At 40.6% G+C, this 14,106-nt stretch overlaps 1 protein-coding gene across 4 annotated transcripts in view; it reads right to left on the reverse strand.

Moving 5' to 3' along the window:
* STARD13 (StAR related lipid transfer domain containing 13) overlaps positions 1 to 14,106 on the reverse strand; it is a 294,142-nt gene that overhangs the window by 61,661 nt on the left and 218,375 nt on the right. Inside the window, exon 1 of one of the 4 annotated variants that reach the window (XM_033084329.2) lies at positions 11,537 to 11,686. The exons of the other annotated variants lie outside the window; for them this stretch is intronic. The gene's annotated coding sequence lies outside the window, so the exon portion shown is untranslated. Of the gene's footprint in view, positions 1 to 11,536; positions 11,687 to 14,106 lie in introns of those variants that run through there. 4 annotated transcript variants of the gene reach the window in all.

The following is a 14,106-nucleotide window of genomic DNA, read 5'->3' on the forward strand; positions in this document are numbered from 1 at the left end:
CCCCATAATAAATTCAGAATTTACTGGCTAGTTTCAGTAGAATCTGACAGGAGGAGTCATGTCTTAAAATATTACATTTCAGAAAAGTTGGAGCTGAGGAAAGTACACAAATTAGCATTCCAGCAAGGGAAAAGCATTTGTGGGGTGACCCACTGTGCATGCTGAGAAGCAGCAGACAGTTGGCTGAAGAGTACATGACATTCTGCATCAGTATCAGTGTCTGTACCACTTCTCTTGCAAATATTTAAAAGATGGGAGAGAGATCTGGGAAGTGACATGGAGGAGGCGAAGGACTTATTTTCAGAGAGGTGGGGGAAAAGAACGCAAATTCGTAGGAAATCAGGCTGCACTGATGTCAGTGCTCAGAAAGCAGAAATTCATATAGCTCAGTTTTACAATAATGTCTAAGATGGAAATAAAGGTCAACCACTAGTCACCCCTGGGTAATGGGCTGTTCCAATTTTCGGCTGCTCCAGGATGACTCATGAAAGGAACACATCACTGCTGCATTCTTCGCCAGTGTTGCAGGAGTGAACACATAATGTCCCCAGAGCACAATGTCCCACACTGCTCTCAGCCACATCCATCCCTCCCTCCCACTGCTTTCTTCTTTAGAAACTTCAAGAGAAAAGGATAGTGAGGGGCTGCATCACTGAGTAGGAGCTCTGCAGCCTACCCCTGCCCTGAGCTATGTACATACTTGCCCAGGTCCAAAAAAACCTCCTAAAAGAGTAATTTGCAAGAAAGGCCCTTGGAGCATCATATTTCCCAGTCCTACAGATCTGCCAAGCTCCAGTGTGAATGTCTCTAGAAGAGACAACAAAAATGAGGACATAATAATGGCCATATCAAACCATCAAGCAACTAGCAATTCCCCAAAATCAAATCCAACACCTCTGCAGAGCCATACTCTATTTCACAAACCATTTCACAATGAAAGGCTGTACAAAACCCAACTTTTATCCGAACCAGACAAAAATATGTAATGCATTCACAAGAACAAAGTTTTTACTCAGCATTTTTGTGGTGTGAAGAGACAAATTTGCACAAGTATTCTCATCAGTTATATTTCATTACAAAGCCAAAATCAGAATCTTGCAACAGTCAGTGATGTTCAAATGCTTAATGACAAACTTGCTGGTGCCCTACAGAGTTTACAATCCTCACAGACAAGCAGAAAAAGAAAGGATAAAAAACCAAAAATCATGGAGACTTACGGATGGTCATCCTACGAAGGGAGGAATTTAGCTCTTCTGAGTTAAATGTAGGAGATGTGAGCTCACACTCAGAACAAGTAGAGCCCAGGACTGCCTCTCTCTGGGGGGAGTGCTCTAATTCCTGGGCTATTATGCAAGAGGAAGATAAGTCACATCCATCTTCAAATGAGTAAAACCCAACTGCATGGAGCTGCCAGCATTTATTTCCTATTGTTCCTCCATAATCCCAGTGGAAGAGGCATTTACTTGAATGAGGCAGACTGACTCATCCTTGAGTGGGTGGGTGGATGGATGGATGGATAGATGGATGGAGAGGGGGAACAGATTTTCCTCCTCAGATCTTCAGTAAGCAACTGCTGCACTCAGACTGTACAAGGAATTTAAGCAGTTGTGACAAATTGACTGCATCATCTGCTTAACCCCAGGTACCTAAATCTTGAATTAAATGGAGTGAGCTCTCCACAAGACACGTAGTCTCTCTAGCAAATGCCACTTTTTCTTGATTTTTCAGACAAATACCTGGTATTGCTAATTATGGTGGGCCTGACTTTCATCTGGAATAAATGAGTGTTGTTGCTGCCAGTGATTGACCTAGAAAATCCATGTAAGACTGAGGGATCCTTGTAAGAAAATGAGGTTCTGTGTTAGGTGGGGCCTTGTTGTTAGGAAGACCTGTTGCTGAATGTTTTAATCCAAAATATTAAAAACATTATTTCACATTATGGTCTCTGACTTAGTACAGTAAACAACCTTCAAAACCACAATCCAGTAACAGTGCCTTTGTCCCTGCTTGCCATCAATGGCAGATTCTCCTCTCTTTTCTTTTTCTTTCAAAATTATTGAGAAAAATACAACAGGATAGACCCAGGAACTAACCACTTTTTCAAAAGTAAAACATAATTTATTCTTTATAACAGAGAACAGAAGAGCGTGGGTTTTCTCTGACTGTGGACTTCTTGTAATTTCACTGAAGATAAATATTTAGATAGCAACCAATGGGATATTTAATTGTCAGGAACTATTATATTTAAAGAAAGTGCAAGAGATTTTCAGAGTTGTTTTCCTATGTGTGTTGACAACTTATTCCCATAATTTACCTTCTGTATGACACATAAATACAATCACTGCTGTAATATGTAAATTGTTAATATTAGTACTGTAGGGATGGCTATGCTTTCAGTTGTACCTAGCGAAAGACAGCTTTTACATCAACATCATCAACATCTGGATGACCTTCATTACTTTCCCATCCATTATTTGTACTCCTCCTCCTTCTCCTTGGCCTTTCTATTTTTTTCTTGTTGCGGCCCTGTCTGATTTCATCCAGGAAGCTGCACACCCTGACTGCTCTTGGCTCCTGTGATACTCATAAACCATGAGACAAATAAACACAGAAACCAAAGCAGGAGGAGATCTGGCAAACCTACCTATGTGGATCCTCCAGCTGTGCACATAATCAGTCCATGGCAGCATCTGAGCTGAGAAACAGTATTCCGCCTACTCCTTCCATCCTTTCTCCTCCTCAGGTCAGGACCAAAACTTCGCATAAACCTGACCAGCACTCACAGAAATAGAACTGGCAATGAGACAACTGGTTTGCTAAATGATACAGTCCTGTCAGGAACTAATCCACAGATCTGATAAACCCCTAACAGGTAGAATAAGGTGTCAGATTTCAATTTCAGGAGCTATTGTCAGTACTATTTACTCTTTAGGGTACGTTTTCCACATCGTAGCTTATCTAAGTGTGAAATATATTCTATAATAACATGTAGTTCAAAGAGATCCTGAGAAGTGTTACTACTTGGAACTTCAGATCTCTGGAGGAGGAAAAGCACCCTGAAGGTATGTAATAACTGGAATTGCATGGACAGAGTCTCCAGCTGGTTACCAGTGAAGTTACAGATTAAATACTAGGTTAACATATGCAGCAAAAGAAGTTGAGTAAGAAATGTACGTATCAGTAGAAATGTATTTAATGACTTTATCAGCTTACATTAGTCAAATCCTGTTGTGTTTTGAGCACAGCCACAGAAACATCCCCCAAAAGGATCAAAAGAATGTTATTTCTCATACCAGAAAAATAATTTTGCTTGGAGAATAAGAAAATGAAACAACTTCTCATGAAGAAAAATGACCTTGTAAGATGATGCAGCTCTGAACCAAATTACATATATTCCACTAATCAATAAAATACAGTTGTCAAGGAAACACTGACATCAGAAAGTGAAATACAGAAGTCTGTCTTACATAAACACATACACATACCAATATGTTATGTGAACTTTTGTAATCTAGCAATGACTTCAAGGAAAAATATGTTTTTACAAAAGAACTCATATTTTCCCAGGCTTGATAGATTCTTGTGGAAGAGCTTTTATGAGATTTTAGACAAGTTACATTTTGTTTGGTAGTCTTTGTTCTTATTCTTTTTTTTTTAACTGGAAAAGAAATGTTGCAAAAAAACCTGCTTTCAGTGAAAATTTAGTCTTGCTATAAAAGTGATTTAAGACAGTGACAATTAGATGGGAATTAAAACTCAACCAAAGCATTTGAATATTGATCCTGAACATAATTTAGACTAAAAAGAAAAGAATTTGTAAATTCTATTTGTATTATACTATGCAGACTTCAAGGGACAAGTTCTGAGAACAAAGACTAATTAGAAAGGATTTTCTTTTCACAGGTCTTACAATTCTCATTATCTGGGTTTTCCACCTTCAAACTCACTTCTGATGCCTTATTCAACAATTATAATCCCAGTGAGCTGAGTGGAGCAAATTACAGAGCGGAATATTATTATGACGATAGGTGATACCAGCCATCCCCGTCTAATCTCTGATCCTGTCTTTATTTTAAACAGATCATTAAATTATTTCATAGCTTACCACCAGAACCTCTCAGTGCATGTGCAGGTTGCTGGTACAGGCAGTTTCTCTGGCTGTAGCTATATAAAGCCCAGGTTTCCCAGCAAGGTTCACAACTTCTTGCCCCTTTTTGCAAAAACCGTGGACAATACCTTCTGGTCACAGGACACCACCTCATGGCTCCCTAAATTACAGTAATTTCACGATTATAAGCAGCACTGAGTATAAGCCGCACTTCTGGCTGTCAGCAACTTTTCATTCTTTGTCCATACATAAGCTGCACCTGATTATAAGCTGCATGTTACAGTACAGAGTGTGATAAAAGGTATCTATTCTATGACCATCTGTTGAGGGTGGGGGCAGTGATCCTTATCTCCACGGGAGATATTCTGGTAATGGGCCATCCACTGAAACCAGGCAGGGCATTGTTCTTTATCTTTTCACAACCCATCCTTCCTCCAGCGAGTCATTTTCTGCTAATGGCCCATTGAGTCCCACTGTGTGACTGATAAAATTACTTCATCCCATTGGAAGTTGCTCCAGCCAGGGGGAAGAGCCCAACGTTTCTTACCAAGATAAAAACAGAGGCTTTGGGACACTAAGGGAGCCCCTTTCTCCACTGGACTCCAGAGGAAAACTGGATTTCTCCACATCACCACTGGACCTCTGGAGGAAAACTGCACCTTCTACAGGAGCACTGCTCCAACTGAATCACATCTGTCACTGCAAGAGGATGCAGCCACCATTTAATGGGACTGCTGCCAACACCCTGCCTGACGGGGTGTCAGGCTGTACTCTGACTTTGTCAGGGTTTGGAGTTTTTTTCTTTGTACTACTGTATTTCTATTTTAATTTCCCTAGAAAAGAACTGTTATTCCTAATTCCCATATCCTTGCCTGAAATCCCCTTGATTTCAAAATTATAATAATTTGGAGGGAGGGGGTTTACATTCTCCATTTCAAAGAGAAGTTCCTGCCTTTCTCAGCAGACACCTGTCCTCCAAACTAAAACAGCAACTTTTTGTTCTTTGTCCATATATTGGCCGCATCTGATTATAAGCCGCACTTCTGGGTTCGGACCAAAATTTTAGTCAAAATGGTGCGGCTTATAATCGTGAAATTACTGTACTGTTCATGTTTCACCTACCTGTGTGCTCAGCCACTTGGAGCTGGCAGATATTTTCCCAACCTGGATGCTATAGCAACCAGGGCTGCAGAATCAAGGCAGACTACAGCTGTCTATTGAATTTGCTCTGGAAGTTTGTGTGGACAATATAAATGTAATATAAATAAATAATATGAAGCATGAGGATGTTTGACTCCTGCCTTAGATGTCTGCAAGCATGCTCATTATAAGCATCAGATTTTCAAGACTCTTTTTTCTGAAGGATGGTTTTCCAGCAGTTCTTAAAAATTAACTAGTTTAGCTCATTTTCACTGAAAAACTTCTTTGGAGACATCCCACTGAGATCTGGGTCAGCCTCCTAATTTTCAGTTCAGTTAAAAAATGAAGCTAAATCATTATGCAGCTGTCTGAAATATTCTTGTAACTGCAAACCCATGGTGTTTTTACAAAGAACTGAGAATATGGGATGGTATTTTCAGGTATAAGCAATTATAGTCCAAACAAAATATCATCTTCATTCCTCATTGGGTTAAGTGATGAAAAGACCGACTGTTATGTGTGATTACCTCCATTAATTTGGATGTACAAATTAGACATGTTCCTGCAGGTTGATGGAGATTAAATGCACTATGCAAGTGCTAAATATTAACATAAATCTACATTTTGAATTCAGTGGTTCAGAAGCACAAGAGAAGTGTACATCATTGTGCCTCTATCAACCACATTCACTTCTGGTAATCTTGTGTACACGTTCTTGCAAACCAAATTAATGCAACAGAGCTGCTCATGCAGCTCATTAGCCACTGGTGGAGGGATGTGACAAACTAAACATCTCCTGAACAAATCTTCTAAATCTTCTGGCCAAAGAAGTTGTGGGTGCCCCATCTCTGGCAGTGCTCAAGGCCATGTTGGGTGGCCTGATCTAGCGGGAAGCATCTCTGCCCATGGCAGGAGTTTGAAATTAGATGATCTTTAAGGTCCTTTCCAACCCAAACCACTCTGTGCATCTATGAGTGTACTGAACTCTCCTTCTGTGACAAGTGAGGGCCCATCCCCTGCTCTAGGTGCACCAGCTGGGGTTCACAGACACAGGAGAGACACAGAAGGAGCAATGCCTCAATGCTAGCTCTGCTGTGCTGGAAAAGAAGATGCAGAGGCTGTTTTTGGAACTGGAGTTTAGGTACAGAAATGGGGGCCCCAAGGTCACGGGCAGGAGAAAGTAGGTGCAATCTTCAAGTATTTCCCTGAAACTAAGCTAGTTTGAGACAATTTTGTGACTTTCCAATGGCACATCAGTGCTCATGGCTGGCAAAGGACTGCCTTTTGTAGTTTTTGTCCCTGCCCAAAGCCTGTATAACAAGTGCTAAAGCACACAGTGCTCCTATTTCCCACAAAGTCACCCCCGAATGGAAGAGAAATTTCACACTGAATGGGGTAAGTTCAGCATCACTTCTCCCAACCCCTTTTGCAGGATTGCTGGTTCCCAGGCTCCTTCTGCCTAAACTGTTGGCTGCACTGGCAGATTTAAAGAAATGAGGCAGCCCTAATTAGTAATTTCACAAGACCTTCCATTCATTTGCAATTCAGTAACTCAATTCCACTTTTTAGAGATATCTACCACTGGTTTTGCCATCTCCACAGAAATTCCCTCCATCAGTCCTTTCCTTTTGTCTATAGCGTCCACAGATACACAGAATGATTCTGTTTTACTGAGTCTACTTGCCTTCAAAAACATCAATAAATCAACAAACCAGAGGTAATTAAGGAACAAAAACAATGCTAAGGGTTTGATTTAAATACATAAACCCCAGAACATTCAGGACTCAACCTCAGCCCATCCTGCCTGTTCCTGTGCAAAATGTTTAAATAGCAAGTGAGCTTATCTCTTCTAGATGTGTTTGGTGGATGGAAACTTAATTTAATGTAGCTTCCCTGTCTTTTATCTGCTTACATCAGAACCCCATTATTATTTTAACCTTACAATGACTTAATTAATGTCCTAGCCAAAAAAAAATTTGCCTGGGTGGCCTGAATATTATACCTCCATATTTTTTCATGAGGTGACCTTTCTGAGTTCAAGAAACCATGTTTGATCACTGGTTTTGGGTGGGAGTTTTGCTTGTGAGGATTATGAGTGCATTACAAGGAAAGTCTACTTGATTTATGCATAATTTTTCACCAAAGGTACAAAACAAGTAGCCATCAACTTAATGCCACTTAATGCTGAAGGTTTTAAAGGGTCACATAAAGTCATCCTTCTTACAGAACAGCAAACAGTCATGATTCTAGGTTAGAGTTATAAATGAGGAAGTAAATCATTGCATTCAGTTGGCCCCCTCTCTGAACTCATCTAGTACATAACAGCTTGGCTGTTGCCGCATGTCCTGCGCAGACATTCAGTAGGTGGTTTCATCATGTTCCACAGCCTACAGAGCTCCTTTAATTTTTTTTTATTTAATCTAATTTACTGTTTTTATCAGTATCTGATAAGAAAAAAAGAGGCAGCTGTAGCTCTACCACCCGCCCCATGCTTGTCACATGCTATATTACAAAGTACGAATGGACAAAATTTGTTTAAAAATGGGATAATATGCAGCATGTCTAAAATACGGTCTGAGATATTTTGTTTGTAAGAACTTGCACACTCAGGAAGGCACTTTTGTGGTGGCCACATGAAAAAAGATTCCATGTAATGAAGAGATTTAAGAGCTGGCTAATAAAAATCTAGGGACTGCATGGGCAGCAGACTAAATGGCTGGAGCCTGACCACACAGCCCTACCAATCCTTACGGAAGAGGAATGATCAGAGGCTAAAAGCCCTCAAACATGCTCCAAATTACTAGGAGAATGCACTCTCATTGGATGGAAAAACAAACTTGCATCAGTTTAGACCACTCTTTTCCCCTCCTGACCAAATTCAAGATTAAAGGGAGACACCGGATTTACAGTGGATCTGTTTACCAGCACTCTCTCTCAAGGAAGAGAGACCCCACCAAGATCCCCGTGGTAAAGACAAATCTAAAAATGTAACTGGGGCACTAAATTAGCTCTGGATCATCACGGAGCTCAGTGGCATACCCGAGGAAGGTAACTGATACCTGCCCCTAGAACCCATGGCACTACCCACTGTCCTCTTGAGTTAGATGTATCAAAAAGCAGGAAAGGCTCAAACTAAGTTAATGAAGAGCAAAAGTAGCTATGCCTCTGTGAGGGTGCCTACAAGGAACTATTCTGTGGGAGGATAATCAGAACATGAAGTGTCTGAAAAGGAAGTGAAGGAAATGAAGAAAATAGAAAAGGTTACAATTAATATAAATTCCTGTAAACTTAAAAATCCAAATCAGAGGTCAACATATGAGTAAAAACCAAATGTCTGATAGCCATAGAACACCCTCAAAACACAGAGAAAGAAAATGAGTGCACATTAAGATGACATGAGGAGCAGTGAGACTGAAGAATCTGAATGGGCTGAATGATAGTACATGGCAAGATGCAGTACAGAACAGAGGTGATGCTGAGTTTATTCTTGGGATACTGTTCAAGCACAGTGCTTAACTGTTCCTACTGCTCTGATAAAAATACTTGGTAAATATAGGAAACTTCCTCAGCAGTTAGGGTACATTACAAGATTTTCTCTTTCTTTCTTTCTTTCTTTCTTTCTTTCTTTCTTTCTTTCTTTCTTTCTTTCTTTCTTTCTTTCTTTCTTTCTTTCTTTCTTTCTTTCTTTCTTTCTTTCTTTCTTTCTTTCTTTCTCTTTCTTTCTTTCTTTCTTTCTTTCTTCTTTCTTTCTTTCTTTCTTTCTTTCTTTCTTTCTTTCTTTCTTTCTTTCTTTCTTTCTTTCTTTCTTTCTTTCTTTCTTTCTTTCTTTCTTTTTCTTTCTTTCTTTCTTTCTTTCTTTCTTTCTTTCTTTCTTTCTTTCTTCCTCCCTTCCTCCCTTCCTCCCTTCCTCCCTTCCTCCCTTCCTCCCTCCCTCCCTCCCTCCCTCCCTTCCTCCCTTCCTTCCTTCCTTCCTTCCTTCCTTCCTTCCTTCCTTCCTTCCTTCCTTCCTTCCTTCCTTCCTTCCTTCCTTCCTTCCTTCCTTCCTTCCTTCCTTCCTTCCTTCCTTCCTTCCTTCCTTCCTTCTTTTCCTTTCTTTCTTTCTCTCTCTCAGATCTCTTGACTGTACTAAGTGGTTATATCTGGGAAAGTAGATGTGATGGGGGACACACAATAATTTTCCCTTTCCTGTTTGTTAATGTCATTCTGCGTTGGACTTGGCATTGTAGTCATTAGTAGAGGACCCTGTGAAGAGCCTAAAGGGCACCAAATGAAGTAGCATTGTCAATTGAAAAATCCATTTTCCTTTCCATTTTTGTTAATGCAGTAGCAGTGTTAGTAAGTAGCAGTACTTACAGACTAGAAAACATATCCCCCACCCTTTTGTTTCATCATATGAAAATCTTGGCACTCATTCCTTGCAACATGAAAGCAAATGCCTGTAGACATGCCTGATATATAACAAGTGCCTGTCATGCTGTGATGTGAGCTGAACTGATTTGAAGGCAAACACCTTGACAGACAGGCCGTTAGAGCACACATAAAAAAACCAGAGAGATAAATTAATAACACTGATGTACAGCATATTCCTGTTGTTTCTAATGTGCTTGGCAAGTTCTTTACTCCGTATAAATAATATAAAAAAGACAGGAATTGTGGTTTTTTTAACAAAAAAACAGTATCATCACACTAGCATACAAATCTTATGTGTTGAAGAGGGACAAGTTATTTCTGCAAGCCTCACACACTGAAAACAGACTTTCCCCCCATACCTTTCACAAAGTCTTTCCTCCCTGTTCAGTAACAGCACCCACCATCACCCAAGCTTTTGGCAGGTTACAGAGACCTGTACCCACTTCTGTCCTTTCCCCTTCAAACCTCTGCAATCATAACTTCCAGAATGTGCCTGGCATTAATGGAAGCACAACTTGCAACTCTCAGCTGACTGTGTGCAGTAGCAAGACATGTCCAGCACGGTCCCTTCAAAAGGTGCCAATAACCCCAACCAGAACAGGATGTCAGGATAATGCAAAGAATCCACTTTTTGCCCCAGTTGTCCCTGCCATCAGTCACTGTGACCCCTCCTCCTAAGTAAATGAAATCAATCAGCAGGGATTTCTGTAAAATACATAAAACAGTCATCTTCCAGACTCTACCAGAAGATAAATGGTTCCAGACATTGGACTGCAGCCATTTTCCCACACATGCTACAGTGTTTTGTCATCCATATTGGGCCATAATAGTGAGTGGGTTTTACTTTTTGGTTTTTTTTTTCTCAGTCAGCAGCCAATGCTTCTGCTTCTAACTCGTACACTAAAACCACAGCAACAAGAGTAATTTTTCTTTACAATTTGTAATAGAACAGTTTCACTCCCAATCAGACAGTCTGGGGTCTTGTACAGAACTTTGACACTTTTCTGCTACAGATAATATCATCTTATCACTCCCAGCTGGAGTTCCACAAACCTTTTTAGGATTAAAACATATCACCCCAAATACAAGCCACTGAAGTGAAATGAGCATGAAATTACAAGCAATGCAAACCTTATCTGAGAACCTGCTAACAAGAAATAATAGGATTGCTTACAATATCTCATGCTGGCTTTTGTGCTAATTTCAGGGAAGGATACAAGTATATGACAAAAGATGCATCACAGTGTGAGTTTTCAATTAATTTTAACGTATTTTTGAGCAAGTCCTTAATAATCTGTTAACATAAAATGCACTTTGGAAAGAACCATGGGGCTTTTTCATTATTAAGAAATGTGCAACCAAATTCTATCCTTAATTAAATCAGGAGTAATTTTATTAACTACAGTAGACTTAAACCTGACTTACATCAGTGTAACTGAGGGTAGGATTTAGCCCCGGGGTGTTTATACACTGTAGTTCCAGTTAGTTTAGATCTATTTGGGTGGGAACTCCTTTCCCCTTTCCAGAAAAAATATTCTTGCCTACCCTTTTTCACCTCGCAGCTGGGGCCAAAACAGCCTTTTCTTCTAAAATATTTTTCTGAAAGGTTATGAACAAATCTTATCCTCGACAGGAGGTGACCTTATTAAACAAAAAAACACCCTCTGAAGTAAGGGACACCAGCAGTTTTAAAGTTTGTTTACAAGTTTTTAAACAAGCCACCTCAAACAGATAAGCTTATTTACATCTTACAAATAAATAAAAACTTTAAGTATAAGCTACTTAATACAGGAGCTACTTATGTCTGTTCTCAAAGCTGAAAAGCCCTTTCAAACTATTAGTTGTATTAAACATCCCTGTTCCAGTATAGAAACTTACTGTCCACAGATATCCTTGGGCTCCCACTGCACCTCTGAACCAAAATCACTTTCTTCTTTACTTCATTTTCTGCTCTCTTGAAATCAGATTCCCAGCTCCTGACAGATGGCTCCTCTGTCACCGAGCTCTGCTTCCGCCTCCTTATCGCTGCCAGCTAATACTTGCACGATGCTTAGCTGTTGTCTGCGGAGCTGTGCTCTACATCATTTCTACTCTGATCAATGCTCCGCTTGGTTTTAGGTTGGTTTCTAGTCCCGCCTCCTGCTCTTGAAGAAACGAAAACTCACAGCTGGATTTTCTATAAATCATCCCTTTTAAGAGTGGCTCAGCAAGTATGGCAAATACTACAGCTAAGACCTGCTGCTCTATTTGAAACTTCAAAAACAATTCCTCATTTTAATGATGCACACATGAAAGTTAATCATGTACTAAAATCACTAATACTGAAAAATAGTGGCCAGATAATTGTGACCTTCAGGGCTTAGATGCTGATTAATGTAATACAAAACTCCTCTCTGTTCTGGGGGTGGGGGGATATGGTAAAACCTACTGCCTCGGTGAACTGCTTTATATAGTGCTGCACTCTGAACAGGAGCTTGTCGTTCTTACAAAGATAAATTTACATTTGCAGTACAGAGCTTTCTGACAGACTAGCCCAGTGTACTCACTGTTTAGGCTGGCAGCCCTAAGCTTGAAAAGAGACTTTACCATCACAGTAGCTCTTCTATAGTGTGGGCAGGAAATACTTTTATTTTCTGCACAGCACTAAGTGCAGTACACAGCACTGAGCTCATTACCATGTTTAACAAAGCGTGGAATATAAAAGCAAGGTGTTACCATAAAACCAGCACTACGAACTTTGTTCCCATGAAAACAGCAAAACAGAGCTGAGTTTTTGTAAACTGTTAGTTATTCTAATCCTCCACCCTCCAGATCTTAAGAAACTGTGCTGTGGAAATGAAAAATGACGGTGCAGATCTGGATACAGTCTGAATGGGCTGTGAAATCCTGGTGTTTTCTTTAGGGTTTTTCTATGGTGAGAGCTGCATCCCAGCTAAAGTGTTGTCAGGGCTAAAACCAACTCCTTCCTTACTAACAGCTGCCTGTGTCCTGGTGGCCCATGAGTTTCTCTGACTGCTGCCCACACTGCAGAGCAGTTGAGCTGCTGCTGTAGCCTTGATGAAGAGCTCCTTGGATTTCCAATCAGGGAAGTGTGCAAGAGCAGCACGTGCCAGCAGTGTCTCTTCCTTAAGTGTGCCACTCAACCCCCAGCAAACTGGGCCCTGTGGGTTTCTCCTGCCAGCTGCTGGAGCTGGACTATTGCGTCACTAGTCTTCCATGAGTGGATCTCAGTCCTTTTGGAGTCTTGTTCATCCTACCCTACCATGCTACAAAAATGCAGTGGAAAAACACCAAAAAAAGCACTTTTATGCATTTATTCTGACTCTCTGACCACTTCATTACATGCCCCACAATTCTCCCAAGTTTTTCCACATGATAGATGACTTTGTGGGCTTCTGTCAGATCCAATTTGAGTGTCTTTTTCCCTTAAGCTGAAGAATTTCCTCTGCTTCATTCTGGGGCTGCTCAGCCTTTCTGCTCATCACCGTAGGTACTGTTGCTCCCATAAGCACTGCAGCCAGCCCTGTAGTTCACCTGATAGAAGCTGATGCCACAGCACCCGAGCTCAAGCCTTGCTCCCAGTCCATGACTGGCATGTTTGAAGATATTCTCACTTTCTTTGCTTTCAGTTCTGCACACAGTGAGTGAGGACAGTCAGTTGTCACCTTGTGATCTCCACCACCATGGCATGAGTGACCTACGCACAAGAATTTCAGAACAACCACACCAGAATAATTTCCAAATGCCTACTAGCCTGGCAGCCCAGGAGAAAGCAGTATGGATTAAGTAGCCAGGAATGCTCTGAGCCAAGGACAACACCACTCTGAAGCAGTTACTACTCTCTTAACCAGCAGCCATAAGACATAGGTCCTGGGCTCCTGTCCAAGCTGTGACTCAGATCAGAAGCGCTGCAACGACAGTGCTCTCCTGTGGATGCACTGGTTGATCAGTGACAGTAATTTGATGATGGAGAGTGAAATGAGTGTGGGCAGAGCACTATCCCTACACCTAATCAAAATATGCAACGGTAAATATAGCAAATCTGCTTTCCAGGTGCTGTGGTACATTCAGTACTTATCAGCTGTCAAAAAAACCCATATAACCGATTAAAATTACTTGTTTGACCTTTAAAATGTACTTGGAAATCCATAACTGAGACCCATCAGTAGTACTTGAATAACAACAGAATTTTGAAAGGTTTCCAAAGAGATTAAATATTCAATACCATGGTGTGACATGCACTATATGGATGGAGATCTTCCAAGGACTTTTATAGAGCTTTTTGTTTGTCTGGAGTAATGTTTATGGTACAGAGGTCAAAATTTGCTCTTTCTCTGTCCTGAGATTGCTGGCCATCACCTGAATAACAAGAAAAAGAGTTTGCTGCGGGTGAAAATAAATATATTTATGCTACATCATTCTCTGTGTTCTTTAGTTCCAGGAAGTGC

The sequence above is a fragment of the Catharus ustulatus genome, chromosome 2 (assembly GCF_009819885.2).
Source record: "Catharus ustulatus isolate bCatUst1 chromosome 2, bCatUst1.pri.v2, whole genome shotgun sequence".
In the NCBI taxonomy this organism is placed as follows: domain Eukaryota; kingdom Metazoa; phylum Chordata; class Aves; order Passeriformes; family Turdidae; genus Catharus; species Catharus ustulatus.